This window comes from Felis catus, chromosome B4, assembly GCF_018350175.1.
Source record: "Felis catus isolate Fca126 chromosome B4, F.catus_Fca126_mat1.0, whole genome shotgun sequence".
NCBI classification, from domain to species: Eukaryota; Metazoa; Chordata; class Mammalia; order Carnivora; family Felidae; genus Felis; species Felis catus.
In genome coordinates this window covers 12,524,209-12,540,848 of record NC_058374.1, presented here as the reverse complement: position 1 = coordinate 12,540,848, position 16,640 = coordinate 12,524,209, and the positions used below count along the sequence as shown (strand labels likewise).

The 16,640-nt window shown below is 44.9% G+C and overlaps 2 protein-coding genes across 9 annotated transcripts in view; one reads left to right on the top strand and one right to left on the bottom strand.

The window, feature by feature from the left end:
- Nucleotides 1-7,107, bottom strand: part of OPTN (optineurin) — a 40,469-nt gene extending 33,362 nt beyond the window's left edge. For 3 of the 8 annotated variants that reach the window (XM_045060876.1, XM_045060877.1, XM_045060878.1), the window contains exon 1: nt 6,909-7,107. The gene's annotated coding sequence lies outside the window, so the exon portion shown is untranslated. Of the gene's footprint in view, nt 1-4,415; nt 4,872-5,976; nt 6,518-6,556; nt 6,681-6,908 lie in introns of those variants that run through there. The other 5 variants (XM_023256344.2, XM_045060875.1, XM_019833942.3 and 2 more) reach the window with 4 other exon arrangements.
- Nucleotides 7,108-8,266: 1,159 nt separating this feature from the next.
- The window catches only part of CCDC3 (coiled-coil domain containing 3), a 192,960-nt gene continuing 184,586 nt past the window's right edge, over nt 8,267-16,640 (top strand). The window contains exons 1-2 of the mRNA XM_045060873.1: nt 8,267-8,422; nt 10,653-10,817. The gene's annotated coding sequence lies outside the window, so the exon portion shown is untranslated. The remainder of the gene's footprint in view (nt 8,423-10,652; nt 10,818-16,640) is intronic.

The window sequence follows — 16,640 nt, the reverse complement described above, 5'->3', positions numbered from 1 at the left end:
AGCCCTGGAATACAATAAAGATGCTACTGAATATTTAGGCTTCAGAGTTCAACAGTCCTGCAAAGCACACTTACAAGATGAAGAGATCCTGCTTACTGACGGCATGTTCTGAGAATATTTTAAGCACACCACTTTATTTTGTAGAGGGGTCAATGTGGTCATAAATAAGACAGACGAGTGTATCCCAAGTCCATTTATACATGTCCTACCACCTGGGCAAACAGAGGAATCTCTTCTAACAACTGGCTACATGCTATAGGCAAATGTTTTCTTTTTGGGGCTTCGTGAAGATGATGATAAGTCTTTTCACGACAACTACAGAGTCACCAAGCTGGTCAATGGAAGGCGCAGAAGGCTACGCGTGCTCTCTCTGATACATCACTGGTTCAGGACATCTACGTATGCTCACGGTGACCACATGTTAAAATGCAACCAGACACAGGTGCCTCTTCCCCATCCCAACAGGAGGCAAGGCCTGGGACTCTCTGGGGGTCCCCTGAACCCGAGAGCCTCGCGACTTGTTTTTGGTCTGAAGGAAGCCGCACGCAGGACAGCAGGCCCTGACTCCTCCCCTGTGCAGCCGGCTTAAGGAGAGGCCTTCTCATGAAACGCTTTAATGAGGATAGGGATTTATGAAGTGAAAAACACTGACGAAGCAGGCTGCTCAACCGTGAGCCTTTAGAAGGTATCTATGGTTCATGTAGCCTAATACATTTACAAGAGAGGTGTGCCCTTGGCCTTCGGTGACTGGAACAGACTGCTTTTGTTTTCCCCAATAATTTGGACAAAAACAATTTGGAGAATGTCAGTTTCTGGCTTTCCATAGCATTCATTGTTGCACAGTATGAGGTCAGAGCTAACGCTTAATAAACATGGATTTTCCCTAAATAGCCGAGGAATACTAAAATTCTAGGTAAGAGACCTAAAGATACAATCCTCACAATGTGTACCATCTAGTTGCCAATGTTCAATTTGCTCAGCTCTCCAGTGATTATACTTTGCAAAAGTAAATGAGGGGCGCCTGGGCAGCTCAGTCAGCTTTTGACTTCAGCTCAGGTCATGATCTCACGGCTCGTGAGTTCGAGCCCCACAATCGGGCTGTCTGCTGCCAGCAAAGAGCCCACTTAGGATCCCGTCTCCCTCTCTCTCTCTCTCTCTCTCTCTGCCCCTCCCGCCTCGTGTGTGTGCATGCTCTCTCTCAAAAATAAATAAACACTTGAGGAAAAAAAAAAAGTAAATGGAAACATTTCACGGATGTTTTTTAAGAAGCCCCCAGGCAGTTCTCTAGAGATGTGCTTGGTTTCATTTTACTGTATACACATTTCTCCTTCATGGTTTTTCCAAGAGAGAGGAAAGGGGACAGAAAAGGAGTGAAGAGGGGAAGGGCAGGCAGGGGAGAGGAGAAGAGAAAGATTTTCCCTTGAAAATTATTCAGGTATTTTTCCTCCTCGACTTTCTTTACACCCCTCCCAAGGCTTTAAACACAGCTCTTATAAAGTTAAAACTGGTTGTGGCTCTTCTAACTTTTTCAGGTTGCCCAGATTTTCTAAGGACATGAAGGGAAAAAGCAGGCTCATGCTAAGGAGGAAGGCAGAAAAAACACTGGGTACCTGAAACAGATGTGTGACCTCTTATGATGATTTACTGACCTGTCTGGCAAATGACGGTCATTTCAGTTGCTTTCAGCCGTCAAACACCAGGAAAAGTATTCTTGAGTTTCTATGAAGATCGGAATCCAACCCTACCATCCAATACCCCAGCACCCTCGCGGCCATGCCACCCTCTTTCACTAATACATAGGCCTGTCCTAATCACAGCAAGCTCTTCATTATCCAGCATTGTAGGAAAGACTTGGTCATTCAAATGTCATGGCAAATAAGTTAGCATATATGCCAAACATAAGCATGTACATACTCGTTACCAAATTTTTACTAAAAGCAATTTAATCGCTTTTCAGGGATTCAAAGACTACCCTATGATTTTAGAGTATTTTGGGAGCACTGTTATGAGTTTAGGAGTACACTGCCTATGTGAAATGTCTATTGCTAGAATACCTGTTAGAGAAAGCTGAATTTTCTAAGTCTTTAACACCACCTGATGCTGCATTCAATTGAACAAACACAGAGATGCATTATAACTTCTTGCACACATCTTCAAAGGTTATAGAAATTGGAACTAAGCCATTTATTCCAAGTTTCTATCTAGTAACAGATTTTCTTTGTTTTTTTTTAACCGAATTTCCCATAAAAATCCAAATAATCTGGATCTAAAAGGTGTCATTTCTTTTTTTCTTTTTCATTTTGAATATAAGTTCTATGTCCAACATGGGCCTTGAACTTGTGACCCCAAGGTCAAGAGTTGCATTTTCTACCAACTGGGCCAGCCAGACACCACTGAAACATGTGTCTTTTTCCTTCCTTCCTTCCTTTCTTCTTTCTTTCTTTCTTTCTTTCTTTCTTTCTTTCTTTCTTTCTGTGAGTGGGGGTGGAGATGGGAGGAGTTGAGGGAGAGAGGGAGAGGGAGAGAGATGGGGAGAGGGAGGGGGGAGAGGGAGGGGGAGGGGGAGGGAGAGAGAGAGAGAGAGAGAGAGAGAGAGAGAGAGAGAGAGAGAGAGAATCCTAATTGGCTCCAGGCCTAGTGCAGAGGCTCAATCTCACACGGGGCTCAATCTCATGATCCTGAGATCATGACCTGAGCTGAAATCAAGAGTCAGATGCTTAACCGACTGAACCATCCAGGGGTCATTTCTTTTCTTCTTTTTTTTTTTTTTTTTAATATAACTTATTGTCAAGTTGGCTAACATACAGTGGATACAGTGTGCTCTTGGCTCTGGGGGTAGATTCCCGTGATTCATCGTTTACATACGACACCCAGTGCTCATCCCAACAAGTGCCCTCTTCAATGCCCATCACCCATTTTTCCCTCTCCCTGGCACCCCCATCAACTCTCAGTTTGTTTTCTGTATTTAAGAGTCTCCTATGGTTTGCCTCCATTCCTCTCAGTTTGTAACTATTTTCTGAAATGTGTCATTTCTAAGCAAAGGTGGTATTTAACGACAGAAGGGCAAATGAATTTAGCATGGGATCTGTCAAGATTCCACCCATGAGGAAGAAGGCGAATTACCTGGACGGTGGAAGTTCAAAGGCAAAATCTCCTAGATTTTATTCCAAGATCTGGTATTTGAATTCTTAAATATATTATCATTTTTAATTCCAGAGGTCAAGTAATTATAGCAATGACTTGACTTTGTGGGCATGATGGGCACGAGCTTAAATTTCATTTACGAGTTGGCTTTACAAATGATCCAGTCCAGACATTCAATGCAAGAACGTCTTGTTTGATTTCCATGAAAGACGGTCATACAGAGCAATCTTGAAAGACTTCAATGACAGAAAATACCTGCAATGACTTTAGCAGGCAACTGCCTGTTCTATTACAGGATGGTTCGTATCATCAGAAACTCATTTTGTATCGGGCACAAATCTGCCTTGTACTGTCCACCCACTGGACGTTGGGCCAGTGAGCATAATACAGAATAAGTCCAGGCCCTTACCCCGGTATGTCTGATGTTCCAAAGTTGCTTAAAAAGCATTCATGGGTTCAACCCCTACATGGATAAATTAATTTTAAAACAGTGAAAATCTATTTCTTGACCAGAGACAATAGGTGGCTGTCGGCAAATTCTGGTTTGGGATCACAAAGGACTAAGAACCCACGACTGCATCCACTAAAACCATCGTCATCCTGGGAAAAGAATTCAAAGTATGTATCCTATCAAGGGGGAAAAAGAAGCTTCACATTTTCTGCCAGAAATGGTATTCTGATTTTGGAGTTTGCTGACATACAGAAAATGGAAATAACCTCATCACGTAAGGCAGGGCCGTGGGAGTCATTCTTGTTTCTCCATTCCCTCTTATCCCGAGTCTAATGGGTCACCAAGTCCTGGCACTTGTTACCTCCTCCCCGTCCCTGCTAGCTTAGGTCCAGCCCTTCTTGCTTGGCTCAATTACAGCAATGATGTGCTCCACAGAGTATGGGATTTTTGTCTATTGTGTCCACCACTGTGTCCCCAGCACCTAGAAAACCTGCTGAAGAGTCTCCTACATGGTCTGACTTCTGTCTTTCCACCGCAGGTCCGCCACCTCCCCGGTTTCTTACCCCGCGTGAAGCCACCGTCCTGCTTAAAACCCTTCCCATACAACACAGAGTTCCAGCTCCCAAGTGGGAAAAACTCGGCCTTCCAGAGTCTGGCCCTCACTCACCCACCGGTATCACCTCCTGTCCCCATGCCACTCGCACCCAAGGCACATTGAACAGCTCACAGTTCCCTGCCTTCTTCCGCTTCTCTGCCCTTATCTCTGTTCTCCCCTCTGCACAAAATGTGTGGTCCCACTTTTGCCCTGGCAAATACCCACCAGACAGTTCGATGTCCAGTTGAAACAGACGTCCTGTGAAAAACAAACTTTTCTTTCCTCTAAGTACTCAGCAGCACTTGGCCCTGGCCTTGGCCTGCAAACTCCTATAATCATCCCTCGCCAGTCTATCTTCCATCAAACTTCCGCGAAGGTCTCCATGTTATTCTTCCTTGGGAGCAGCACACAGCAGGCTCTCAGCAAATGTTTGTTGAAATGAAATGAAAATACAGTGTAACGAAGTATTTTAAGGACTAACACTTACAAGACACTTTCTGCTATGTAGGTGACAAACCCAGCATGTGAGTACTACGACTTTTTCTACAGTTCCGTGGCACTCATTTCCAGATTCTTGAACTTGACTTTTAAAACTCGTTTTGAAAATTAGTACTGTTGGGCGCCTGGGTGGTGCAGTCGGTTAAGCGTCCGACTTCAGCCAGGTCACGATCTCGCGGTCCGGGAGTTCGAGCCCCGCGTCGGGCTCTGGGCTGATGATGGCTCAGAGCCTGGAGCCTGTTTCCGATTCTGTGTCTCCCTCTCTCTCTGCCCCTCCCCCGTTCATGCTCTGTCTCTCTCTGTCCCAAAAATAAATAAACATTGGAAAAAAAAAATTAAAAAAAAAAAAAAAAAAGAAAATTAGTACTGTTTCTTCTATCATCCCCAAAGGTATCTGGATATCATTTGGGAATATACATTCTATTATTCAACCCTCATATGCACGTCAAAATGAAAACCTTTAAAATAATATTTTCCTCTGAGTGAAATACATTTCACTTTTTAAAAACAGACTGCAGTTTCTTCATTTTCATTTGGATTCACTAATCCCACAGATGCCAAACAACATCTCAAATAGTTCAAGTCTCTATAAAATACAGAAAAAGCTGGGCTTGGAGAAAAAAATACCCATTTTCCCTACTTAAGGGAGAGGGTTCTGTAGGAAAGTAATACAAAAGCCAGTTCTTTTCAAGAGTTAAGTTGGGTGTTTTTTTTTGTTGTTGCTTTTTTTTGGTACTTAAAGTAAGTTTCCTTTTTTTTTCTTTTTTTTAGTATTTATTTATTTATTATTATTTAATTTACAACCAAGTGAGTCAGCATATAGTGCAATAATGATTTCAGGAGGAGAATCCAGTGATTCATCCCCTACATATAACACCCAGTGCTCCTCCCAACCAGTGCCCTATGGATGCCCATGACCCATCTAACCCACCCCCCACCCAAAACCCCTCCAGCAACCCTCAGTTTGTTCTCTGTATTTAAGAGTCTCTTCTGGTTTATCCCCCTCACTGTTTTTATATTATTTTTGATTCCCTTCCCTTCAAGAATAAAGTTTTTGTTTTTTTTGGAAGGATTAATTGGATTCCATAGCACAATGTACAACCTGAGACAGGTTACCAAAAAAAAAAAAAAAAAAAGAAAGAAAGAAAGAAAAAGGGCTATTTTTATAATGTTGCACATAATATACAAAGAACCACTAAAACTGGCCCAGGAGAAAAACAGAAAACATTCACCCGGAAGATTCCAGTCACTGTCCTGTCTCTCCAGGCCGTATTTAAAGTTCACTTACCTTGTTCATCTCAGGGCAGTTCCTAGCCTTAGCCTCTGCTCCAAGATCTCTCCTCCTCAGTACAAACCAGGCATCTCCTGGGAAGTAGCCAGGATTCCCTAGCTCTTCTCTCCCTCCCCAAAGAGCAGGGGGCGGGAGGGGGGGGGGTGGTTCTCCTGTTAATCGTGCTGCCTTGCTTAACCAGATCTGAGGCTTTTCAGGTCCTCGCACCACCTTACTGGTCTACGGCTGTTTTCCATTTCATCCTTCAACAAGTTCTGTGGCATACATTTCCATACAACAGTTTTCCCGGGAAAGGACGCCAGACCAGAATCTGGGTTTCGTTTTCTCTTTGCGGTGTTTTACTCTTCCTCCAGCTTATGCTTTTCCGACAGTAAGAACTATTCTTTGGGGTTCTCAGCCTCAACTAGTATTCATAGCTATGTGTGTTTATACACACAGACGCATAACATACACACATGCTCTCCTGGACACAACGGCTGTTCAGGAGTCCCACTGCCTTAGAGACAGGTCACTTGTTCCTTAGTGTTCCTGGGCTATCTCATAAAGCTAGGTTAGTTTTTGTTTCTCAAAGGTGTACCTTTAACCGCTTCCCATATATTGAGGAGCTGGCTGGCTGATCATTCCCAACCTGCGGGAGGATGTCATCCTTAAACCATCTCCGTGACCTACAGAGGAAGTCACCTGCGGCCAGCCGGGCCGGTAAAAAAAGGGGGAGGGCGCTTTGCGATGGCCGCCCCGCAGCCCTTTCCCACCAGGTCAGGTTCCGCCCAGGCCTGGAAACCCTCCCAGGAGAGGGGACGCCCCACCCCTCGCCACCCACACCCCCACAGGCTCGGGGTCGCATGGCAGGGGGCCGCGGAAACAGCTTCCAGGGCGGAAAGGGGGTCGCCGCCTCGCCGAGCCCCCGCCCGCCCCCTGCCCCCACTCACCCAGCGCCGGCGCTCCGGACTCTCTCGGGGTCACTCCTTCCTCGGCATCGTGCCCGCAGGGGGAGGGCTCCGGACCCGGATGCAGACGCCGACCGGGGCACCGGCCGGGGGCGGCGGCGGGCGCTCGGGGAGCCTCAGGCCGACTTGCTGCCTCGCGACACCGCCCAGCGCCGCTCAGCTGACCGCCGCGCCGGCCTCCGCGCCTCCGCCGGGAATTTCCCGGGCCCCGCCCCCGAATCCCCGCCGCCGCGCCCCCCCCCCCCACAGGCCACGCCCCTCCTCTCCCCAGCGCGCGTCCCCCGTGGGCAGAGTCAGAGCCCAGCAGCTCGCGTAGGTCGAGGCCCCCGCCCCGGGAAATGAGGGTTACCCTCGTCAGTGGACTGCCGTGACCCGCGGCGCTCGTTTAAACAAATTAAAGGAAGTGTGTGGGGGCAGTCTTCTGCGCTGGAGTCGCAGGGGCTCGACCGAAAAAGGAGGACGATCCCAGGCATCCTTGGATGGAAGCCTCGATCTCTGTTTAAAAGCCTTACATCTAGATATAGTTAACTGAGCATGCTTGACTTTCCATCCGGCTTTGCCCTTAAAATAGACCTTTAATTAAAGACACAAAGCCTGCAGGGTGCTTCTTGGGCCCTTTGTTCCCAGGGAAGAGGCCAACTGTTGACGCCTGGATGAATCAGGTGTGCCAAGGCAGGTGGGATTACTGGATGACCTGGACTGTTTGGGGAAGTAGAAGTATTGATTTACTGTACCGGAGGAGGGAAGATACCTCCGGATTAGATCGAATTAAAAGGGAGGAAACAAGACGAGGAAGGAGGAAGGACCACAATAATTTGCAACCTAAGCACCGAAAGAAGGGTTGAGCAAGGACGCAGACGCAAGACCCCGAAGGCAGCTGATAGCGAGGTCAAGGCGGTGCAGCCGGTGACCCCGCAACGGGACCCCTATGCAAGACAAGAAAACAGAAATGCGAGAGGGGGAGGAAGGGAAAGGGGAGGGTCTGAGAGCAGGTTTGTGCCAAAGATCAGAAAGGACTTAAAATACCGGACATATACCCTAATCTGTAACTCTTGACCCCAGAAGAAGTCGGAGGTTTTATTCTCTGCAAAATATCAGGCACTAACCCTAACCCTACCCCCTAACCAAGACAAAAAAAAAAAAAAAAAAAAAAGACTGCCTACGGGGGAAGAGCAAGTAGCAATGAAAAGGCTGACGCTGCCCAGCAGGAATACGGCAGCATGTGGTTGTGAGTCCAAACTGCCTACTGGTTGGAAGGAAATGGGGGCGGGGAATCCTAATCCTAACGGGAAAAGGCAGACGCGCCCTCTCCTGGCATCTCGGAAGAATTCTGTTTCACTTTCTAGACCGCCAGCTCGTCAGGCTCCGCCTGCCGGATCTTTGACATCAATCACCCTTGAGTTAACCTCCAGAACTGGGCAGAGGGGTAGCGTGTCAGTACCCGCCCCACACGCAATTCCCGAGTGTCCCTCCTGCGTCTGTTAGGGGTGCCTGGGGTGAGTCACACTCCCTTTGGGTTTCTTTCTACTATTTTAAACCATATTAAGGTGAGATAAAAGGAGTATTCGAGAATTTGGGGGCGGGGAGGTGCGGGAGGAAGGTCGTACACAGGCTGCACTCGGCTGGGGAGTAGGAAGGTTAGAGTTGAGTTTCTGGTAGAGAAAGTGGTCGAGGTGGTTTTCTCAGCAATGAAGAAAGGGGCCTTTGAAGCATTGAGCACCCCTACTACTTCTTAGCTGTGTGACCTTGGACAAGTTACTTCATCTTGCTGTGCCACATTCTCTTTATCTGTAAAATCCAGAAAGTTCTGAGGAGCAAAAGCTTTTCAGTTTGCAGGAGATCCGCATTCACACCACCTTCTCTTCCTCCTCCTCCTCCCCCTCCTCCTTCTCCTCCTCCTTCTTCATGTTTATTTAATTTTGAGAGAGAGAGAGAGAGAGAGAGAGAGAGAGAGAGAGAGAACACAACGGGAGGAGGGGCAGAGAGAGGAAGAGGGAAAATCCCAAGCAAGCTCCACGCTGCCAGTGCAGAGCCAGATGCTGGGCTAGAACTCACAAACTGTGAGGTCATCACCTGAGTTGAAATCAAGAGTTGTACACTTAACCGACTGAGCCACCCAGGCGCCCTGCTTCAGACCTTCTTGGGGAGTTATGTTGCAGAAATTACACACTTTGTAATACATTACTGTATCATCTTTCTGAAATCCAAAGATCTCTGAATTCTGAAACCGGGGCTTGCTCCAGAGGCTTTGAATAAGGACTTTGGATCTACAGCGACGACTGCCTAAGGCCGTTGTGAGGATTAAAGGCTAAAACGTGTGAAACTAACCCTGGTGCACAATGCCAGCTGCTGTTATGTTGCTGGTGTTGCTGGTGTTAGAGCCCTCTCCGTTTCTGAGCCCGAGTCCGGGGTGGTGCTTCCTTCCTCTCACCCTTCCCTGAGTAGATAGAATCTAAGTGTAGATAAGACTAAAATTATGACACGCTTTTAGCTGTTCACTGATGTGGTCTTGTGGTAGGTGAGCGCAAAGCACTGGGGCAGGATATTTAGTGAGATATTCATTTGTTTCATGCTTTCTGTGTTCCCCCCACCCCCCACCCCTGCCCCCGCTCTGTTTGTAGAAGGCAGCTCATCCCTTTGTGGTTCCTGGTTCCTACCTCCAGGACATTTGCAGGATTCTTGGATAAACAGCCTTTCTTCTTGTCTTTTGAGAAAGCCCAATGTCAGTAAATACATGATCTACCCCAGGTGTCCTGGAGGGGAGGGGAGAGAGGCCAGGTGGTGTGTGTTAAAGCAAAATGAACAAAACTTTTAGTTTCTAGAAGAAGAAGAAGAAGAAGAAGAAGAAGAAGAAGAAGAAGAAGAAGAAGAAGAAGAAGAAGAAGAAGGAGAAGTGGGGTGCCTGGGTGGCTCAGTTGGTTAAGCATCTGACTGAGCCAGCTCATGATCTCACAGTTGTGAGATCGAGTCCCACATTGGGCTCTGTACTGACAGTGCGGAGCCTGCTTGGGAGTCTCTCTCTCCCCCCTCAAAAATACACAAAAAATAGTTTTTTAAAAAAAGGAAAAGAGTTTTATGTGAGCGCAAGTGAGGACAGCTGCTCTGGATAAATAGTCCTCACAAAGAGGAGAGTGCTCTGGAGAAAGAATGAGAATGTTTGATGCAGGGTTATATATGTTGTTTACATCAAGGGTTACAATTCACCATGACATAAGACATTTCAGAAAATTACAAACTTTATCTTATGTTTTAGTATGTACAAGGTTGCGGGCATCAGAGGCATGGGAACTCAGGGGGATTCTTATTCTTATCTCTAGAAATGTTTCTTTTAGGTTATTTACTAATGAAGCAGACACATAGTGTGTGATCGCAGCAGAAATAGTGCCCCTGTTTTGAAGTTTGGTTAAATCATTCTCACTTTGGTGAGAGTTAAAAACAGGAAGGCAAACCATAAGAGACTCTTAACTACAGAGAACAAACTGAGGGCTGCTGGAGGGGAGGTGGGTGGGGGATGGGCTAAATGGGTGATGGGCATTAAGGAGGGCACTTGTCGGGATAAGCACGGGTTATATGCAAGTGAGGAATCACTGAATTGTACTCCTGAAACCATTATTACACTATATGTTAACTAACTTGAATATAAGTAAATTAACAAAAAAAATATAACTTCCCTGAGAGCCCAGGAGCAGAGCCCACAGCATGAAGAGTTGAAATTTTCTTTATCAGGTGGGAGGCTTTCACAGCAGTTGGACCAAAGTGTGACTCCCCCAAAGTGGAAGAAGTGTAGAGGTTGGTGGCCTCAGGGGCATCAGGCTCAAGCCTCAGACCCTTTGCCTGTTGATGATACTGTGATTGAACATCCCGAATACGGAGAAGTTATTCTGCTTCAAGGTGAGAAAGAAAAAGCATTTGTCAGTTTCTCTTGGAGGCTGGCGGTGTCACAGAGAAACAGCTTAAGGTTCACTGATTCTGAAGTTAAGAATTTCTTGAATAATTTTGTTCTCTGAACCCAGTTTGGCTGCCTTGTGAAATGACTCTCTGCAGTAAACAAACTTCTCATTTATTTCATCATAAAAACTTCCATTCACATCTGCGTGCTTATGGGAAACATAGGGTAGGTGGGCTAGTAACATGTAAGAAAATTGCGGTAAGATAGTAAACAAAACCCTCTACCATCATCATGTGTTTCCGGTGGAAAGTATTTTGAGTGTTTGTTTCTTTAATTTTCAGTTTATTATTGTTCATTTGATGAAATGTTTTTGTGCTAAACCATGGATGTTGCAGCTTAACAAAAAAGAAAAATCTAAGAAAAAAACCCCAACTATACTATAGATCTGCCTGTACTATGATTCCATCTATATGAAACGTCCAGAATGCAGAAAGCAGGCCTGTGGTTGCCTGGGGTTGGGAATGGCTTTGACTGCCAGTGAGTTCAAAGGGATTTTGGGGGGTGATGAAAATATTCTAAAACTGGATTGTAACGATTATCACACACTCTATTGGCATAATTGAAATCATTTTTTTTTAATTTTTTTTTATTTTTGGGACAGAGAGAGACAGAGCATGAACGGGGGAGGGGCAGAGAGAGAGGGAGACACAGAATCGGAAACAGGCTCCAGGCTCTGAGCCATCAGCCCAGAGCCCGACGCGGGGCTCGAACTCACGGACCGCGAGATCGTGACCTGGCTGAAGTCAGACGCTTAACCGACTGCGCCACCCAGGCGCCCCGTAACACTACTACTTATTAATTACTTCCTGTTCCAATCCGTTATGTCTACACAGAAGCCATCTTAGACCCTGTCACCGTTTCTATCAAGATTAAACATTAAGAGCACAGATTAAACATTAAGTTCTTATTTCATGTTTTGCTTTAGAACTGTTAAGAATTCCCGGAATTAAATTTTCTGTTAAAGTACTTATTACAGCCAGTGATTTGGGAACAATAAGACACCACAGCTCTTTGTCAGGGTCTGAAGAGCATTGCCATTGTCTTAGTTGTGTGTGTGAAGGAGGGAGAAATGGCCTGGGGGGTCTCATTTTCTTTTCTTTTTTTTTTTTTTTTTTAATTTTTTTTTTTAACGTTTATTTATTTTTGAGACAGAGAGAGACAGAGCATGAACAGGGGAGGAGCAGAGAGAGAGGGAGACACAGACTCTGAAACAGGCTCCAGGCTCTGAGCTGTCAGCACAGAGCCCGACGCGGGGCTTGAACTCACAGACCGTGAGATCATGACCTGAGCTGAAGTCGGATGCTTAACCGACCAAGCCACCCAGGCGCCCCGGGGGTCTCATTTTCTAGTAGTTTCTTGCTTCTGATGAAGCCCATATGATTTTGTCTTTTTTCCTTCTCACTTTTTGTTTTCCAAAATGAAATTTCTCACTTCTCAGATGTGCATGGTGGAGAAGGGGACACAGCCCTAAGCAACAGGCTACCTAGGCCTGACCTGAGAACACATGAAGTGAGGTAGAGAGGCCGGGACAGGTGATCTCTTAGCTTCTTCCTTCCACTGAAATGTGGCATTCTTTCTGGTTCATTATATTTGGCATTCTAGCTTAGTAGATGCCAAAGCAACTTAATTTCAGTTTAGACTTCTTTCTATTTACTTATCTATTTATTTATTTAAAATTTATTTTTTAAATTTACATCCAAGTTAGTTAGCATATAGTGCAACAATGATTTCAGGGGTAGATTCCCTAATGCCCCTTACCCATTTAGCCCATCTCCCCTCCCACAACCCCTCCAGTAACTGTTCTCCATATTTAAGAGTCTCTTATGTATTATCCTCCTCCCTATTTTTATATTATTTTTGCTTCCCTCCCCTTATGTTCATCTGTTTTGTATCTTAAGTTCCTCGTATGAGTGAAGTCATAAGATATTTGTCTTTCTCTGAGTGACTAATTTCACTTAGCATAATACCCTCCAGTTCCATCCATGTAGTTGCAAATGGCAAGATTTCATTGTTTTTGATTGCCGAGTAATACTCCATTGTATGTATATACCACATCTCCTTTATCCATTCATCCCTGGATGGACATTTGGGCTCTTTCCATACTTTGGCTATTGTTGATCGTGCTGCTATAAACATGGGGGTACATGTGCCCCTTTGAAACAGCACACCTGTATCCCTTGGATAAATACCTCGTAGTGCAAATGCTGGGTTGTAGGGTAGTTCTATTTTTAATTTTTTGATAGACTACTTTCTTATGTTAGTCACAGTTCTCTAGAGAAACAACCAATCGGATATATGTGTGTATGTGTTTGTACAATTTTATTTTGATTTTGTAATGTGAATTATAGATGTAATAATATATTCATTATAAGGAAAATTGGCTCATGCATTTATAGAGCCTGATAAGTTTCTAGATCTGCAGTTGGCAAGCTGAGATCCAGGAGAGTTGATGGTGTAGTTCCAGTCCAAAAGCTGGCAGGCTTGAGATCCATGAAGTTGTTGTTTCAGTTTGAGCCTGAAGGCAGGAAAAAAACGATGTTTCACCTCAAGGCAGTCAAGAAGGAAGAATTCCTTCTTATTCGGGTGAAGGTCAGTCTTCAGTTCTATTCAGGCCTTCAACTGACTGGATGAGACCCACCCACACTAAGGAGGGCAATCTGTTTTATTCTGTCTTATCAATTCAAATAAACTCATCCCCAAATTCCCTTACGGAGATACCCAACATAGTGTTTTTCCAAATATCTGGGTACCCCATGGCCCAGTAAAGTTGACACATAAATTAACTGTCTTATTTCTGTAGAGGCTGGTTTAATGCCTGGCTAGTTAAGTGATCATAAATGGTTTTGCAATTGGAAAAGTCACAAGTCCCCTGTTTTCAGGAGAAAGTACATTCATGCATGGCTTTCAAATAGATAATGATAAACCTGGTTACAAAACCTTAGCTGGATTGCCCATGACCTTTTGTACCCACAAAACCTCAGCATTGCCCTCACCAGACTACATTAACCCTTTTCTGGTTTTGTGGCTGGAGGTCCTGATCCCCTTGTCATAGGCCAGTAGACAGTTACTAAGTTTATAGATACAATGTCCTGCTGAGCAGTAAATCAGCTTTCTCTGAGGTTGGTCTCCTCAGGTCTTCACAGCTGGATGCCAGGAGCCCAGTTCTTTCTTTCCTAAGGTCCATGGGTCAATTCTCCACCTAACCAGAGCTTTAAATTTCACCACCAGTTACTCCATTGATATTTCTGACCTCCTTCATTCCTCTTACCGGTTCCATTGGAAACTCAGGGGGCGAGAAATGACTTTGATTACACAGGGAGTCATTCCACTGTGGAAGTCACATAAAGCAATTCACGTAAAGCAGTTCTCACCAAGTTAATATGACCTGACCCCAGGAAGATGGGAAAAAGTCCCAGCCAAAATATACTTCTTGCAGAGACAATTGGATATTCATGGACTATTATGGCATTGGTGGCCAGTTTTGAAAGCTGACTGCAAAAACTCTAATAGGAAGGTCTATTTGTGAACTTGGAAGTGCTGAGGCATTATTTCCTAATGCAGTGATTTCATAGATCTCACATAAATTTAGAGCTTTCCATTCACTGGATCTTACTGAAATTCTGGGGAACTGCTTCTTTCTGTTTATCATAGAAAAAAGGGAAGGAGTCTGTGTGAGTCTTTTTAGAAAACGATTTCCTGTCTACCTTGGCTCACGTCTTCATGAATTTTTTTATTCACCTCCAGTGCAAAAGTATATTTCAGTTGATTCTGAAGCATACCTTGTTTGTCCCACCCTCACTGTCTGTGCCACTAGCCTTTCCCACTGGAAGGCTGTGTGACAGCAGTGACTCCTTGGTGTGCTTTCAGTGTCGGTTGTGACCTTTACAGAGCCTTTTGCATTTAAGATAATTTCTAACATGGTAATAAAAATTTTGTCTATTAGAGGAATTTCAGGGATCCACTGGCAGGGAGGACTTTTTTTAAGGTTGGGCCCTTCCCAGTAAGCCTGAAATTGGACATATAGGGGACCTCGATCTCAGCTACAAAAAAGTCATATATGTGACTCATAAAATGGGGGACACATTTGGGAGCTTTTATACGTGAAGTGGACAGAATTTCAGGATGGTGAGATATGACTGTGGTAAGAAGAAGAGCGTAGTTAAAACAATAAAGAATTTCTGCCTTGGGTGGGGGGCACCTGGGTGGCTCAGTCAGTTAAGCGTCCAACTCTTGGTTTCATCTCAGGTCATGATCTCACAGTTTGTGAGATCGAGCCCCATGTTGGGCTCTCCACTGGTGGCACAGCCTACTTGGGATTCTCTCTCTTTCTCTGCCCCTTCCCCACTCTCTCTCTCTCTCTCTCTTGAAATAAATAATAATAAAAATGGGATCTCTGCCCTGGGTGATTGGATAGATGGTGGAATCATTAGCTGAGATGGGAAACACAGATGGGCAGCATTGGTGGGAAGATGGTTAGTCCTGTCTGAGGAATTTGAAAAATGTGTGGGGCAGGTGAGTCAAGTACCTATAGGTAGGTGTGTGAAGTCCCTGTGGTTCAGGGAGTGAACATTTGGGAAAATGAACCTCAGGAGAGAGATTAGTGTCCAAAGCCGCAGAGCCATCCAAAGATTGGGAGCCGAGAAGTAAGTTTGAAATTTGGAGACTTTAGCCAATCTATTCCCATTGACTTCAAAAGAATAAAGCAATAATACTCAACTGTTGGGATGTGTTCTTTATTTGATTAAACATCAAATTAAAAGCCAAGTCATAAACTCATTATGTAAAAATGACTCTCTACAGATTTGGCCATTATATGTAAGCTGCATGATACAGTTTCTTGGACCTTAATCAGACCCTGGAGAATTTGAAGAGAGCATTTGTTCTAAACCTAATTCTACACGTACCTCAATGCTTAGTTAATAAAGAAATGCTTTCTTCCTTCCCATTCCTGTCTCCTGGATGCTGCTTGATGCCTCATTGGCTTCCTTTGCCTAATTTTTTGGAGACAAGAGCAGGTAGATGAGAGACAACGTGTCTCTTTTTGTTCACTTGGTGGCTTTGGTTATTTCTCGAATGTCATCTCTGGGAGATCTGCAGCTTGGTTTCCATCCTTGGTGCTCATTTTACCTTTCAAGATCAAGAACTCATTTCTCAATACGATTCATCCTACTTAGTGGCTCGTGCTAATTACAGTTGAGATTGCTTGCTTCCACTGCATTTTAGAGGATGTCATCTTATCATGTTCCTCTCTTGTGTTTGTAAACACTGGCTTGCTCATTTCATATTTCCCCTTCGTTTATTCCAAGATTGATATCTCCGCCGCGGAATTGGAATCCTTCTATCTTTGGAACGGCATGCAAATCCTTTCTATCCTTCTCAACGCTGTTTCTAAACTGTTGAATCTTTTTATGATAATTAAGAACCAGTTTTTAAGAAGCCAGTGAAAATGACTAAATCATGATTAAGACTGCCCAACCTTTCTGGATGTATAAATTCACTGCAGTTTAGTCTTGCCAGGCTGTGGGTGAGGCTGCCGTGCACAGTTGTGCAGGCTACTCGTGGCACCGGGGTGTTTGGCCACAGGGACAAATGCAGGCTGCAGGCACCCGGCACTGTCCTCACCAACCCACCCACGTTGGTGTGTGGCTGCATCTCCTCAGGGAATCAATTCCTTTTTCTATTTTTTAAAAATGATTGTTGGTTGGGGCCCCTGGGTGGCTCAGTCGGTTAAGCGTCTGTCTCAGGTCATGATCTCATGGTTCATG